Here is a 2,487-nt window from a genome sequence, read left to right on the forward strand (position 1 = left end):
CCATGTGGAATTTCTGACAATTGCATGGGTTTCTGGATAGTTCAGTTGGCCTCACCTGAGCTCATATGGACCTCTTCAGTCAATTTCAGTGGGCTGGGGACCCCGCCCACTGACTGCTCAGCCTCTCTCCTGGTTATTTATCCTGGGTTTTGCTGCCACAAGGCGACCTCCAGGCATGCATTTACCAAGCTGCCACTTGTGCCCACTTCACAGTGTCCTAGAAATCCAAGCAAGCCCCATGGTCAAGCCCTGAGGCAATGTGGAGGCAACTTAGCCTCTGACTCTTGGTGGGAAGAGGGGCAAAGGGTTTTTGGCCATACCCAAGGCTCCGCTTTTGCTCAGGATGATGCCTCATAAAAGACAGAATTCTGTGTTTTCTCCACCTACAGCATCGTTGGTTTTTTTCTACCGTACCACAACCACCTTCCAAATGCCAGGGATGTTTTCATATGCTAGCATGATTCCCTTGCTGGCTGTCAGACACTGCACTCTACCCTATCAATAGGTGTGACTACCATGCTGTTGCTATTCTCATCTTTCAGACTTAAGAAAGCTATAGGTTCTCTGCTCCTCCTGTTCGACAGTCAGCCACGTTTTCTCGTGCATCGCCAGCGCATCCCTGAAACACCATGGGGAAGGTGAAGGTCGGAGTCAATGGATTTGGTCGTATTGGGCGCCTGGTCACCAGGGCTGCTTTTAACTCTGGTAAAGTGGATATTGTTGCCATCAATGACCCCTTCATTGACTTCAACTACATGGTTTACATGTTCCAGTATGATTCCACCCATGGCAAATTCCATGGCACCGTCAAGGCTGAGAACGGGAAGCTTGACATCAATGGAAATCCCATCACCATCTTCCAGGAGCGAGATCCCTCCAAAATCGAGTGTGGTGATGCTGACACTGAGTACGTCGTGGAGTCCACTGGTGTCATCACCACTACGGAGAAGGCTGGGGTTCATTTGCAGGGGGAAGCCAAAAGGGTCATCATCTCCGCCTCCTCTGCTGAAGCCCCCATGTTCATCATGGGTGTGAATCATGAGAAGTATGACAACAGCCTCAAGATCGTCAGCAATGCCTCCTGCACCACCAACTGCTTAGCGCCCCTGGCCAAGGTCATCCATGACGACTTTGGTATCATGGAAGGACTCATGACCACAGTCCACGCCATCACTGCCAGTTTTCCTCCGGGAAACTGTGGCGTGATGGCCATGGGGCTCTCCAGAACATCATCGCTGCCTCTACTGGCGCTGCCAAGGCTGTGGGCAAGGTCATCCCTGAGCTGAACGGGAAGCTCACTGGCATGGCCTTCCGTGTTCCCACTGCCAACATGTCAGTGGTGGACCTGACCTGCCGTCTGGAAAAACCTGCCAAATACAATGACATCAAGAAGGTGGTGAAGCAGGCGTCGGAGGGCCCCCTCAAGGGCATCCTGGGCTACACTGAGCACCAGGTGGTCTCCTCCGACTTCAACAGCAACACCCAGTCTTCCACCTTCGATGCTGGGGCTGGTATTGCCCTCAACGACCACTTTATCAAGCTCATTTCCTGGTATGACAACTAGTTTGGCTACAGCAGCAGGGTGGTGGACCTCATGGCCCACATGGCCTCCAAGGAGTAAGACCCCTGGACCACCAGCCCCAGCGAGAGCACAAGAGGAAGAGAGGCCCTCACGGCTGGGGATTCCCTGCCACACTCACTCCCCCACCACACTGAATCTCCCCTCACAGTTTCCATGTAGACCCCCTGAAGAGGGAAAGGGCTTAGGGAGTCCCACCTTGTCGTGTACCATCAATAAAGTACCCTGTGCTCAGGAAAAAAAAAAAAAAGAAAGCTATAGAACTTGCCCACGATTAAGACTGCAAAGGAGTGGAGCAGAATTACAAGATGAGCGGTCTCTGGATCCTACGCCTGTCCCAGCCAACACTGCAGCCTCTGCAACCACTTATATCTCACAAGGGTCAGACTGAGCTTGGTAAATATCCCTCCACCAGAGAGCTCATCTGCCGTGCAACAGCATTGAGTGTGGGCCCTGGAACTCAGAGCAACTGTGACTGTGCAGACCTGCCAGGAGTCAGGTATGAAGCCATTCCCCTCTCATGACTGCCTGTCAGGCCCAGAACTGGACAATCCAACAGCCTGGAAGTTGTTCTCTTCAAGCAAATTGAGTTAGCCCAGGTGCTCAGAGGGGGAGCTAATGGATGTGGGCTAACCATGAAATTGAGCCCATCTATCAGGTTGGTGCAAAAGTAATTGTGGCTTTTGCCATTACTTTTGATTGCAAAAACCGCAATTACTTTTGCACCCACCTCATAGTGTGGCATAATTTCATGGTTAGCTTTTATCCATTAGCTCCCCTTCCCCGCAAAAGCCAAAGCCAGAACGAAGTTAAAGTGGTGAAGGCGAATGTTATACAGGATCACAACAGGCGAAAAGAGATCCCGCTGTAGAACTGGGCTCCATTCTGAATACAACAGGGAGAAGGGA

The 2,487-nt window shown here is 51.6% G+C and overlaps 1 pseudogene; it reads left to right on the forward strand.

The window, feature by feature from the left end:
• Positions 1–626: 626 nt before the first annotated feature.
• Positions 627–1,833, forward strand: LOC102119858 (glyceraldehyde-3-phosphate dehydrogenase pseudogene; annotated as a pseudogene).
• The last annotated feature ends 654 nt before the right edge of the window (positions 1,834–2,487 follow it).

This window comes from Macaca fascicularis, chromosome 13, assembly GCF_037993035.2.
Source record: "Macaca fascicularis isolate 582-1 chromosome 13, T2T-MFA8v1.1".
NCBI classification, from domain to species: Eukaryota; Metazoa; Chordata; class Mammalia; order Primates; family Cercopithecidae; genus Macaca; species Macaca fascicularis.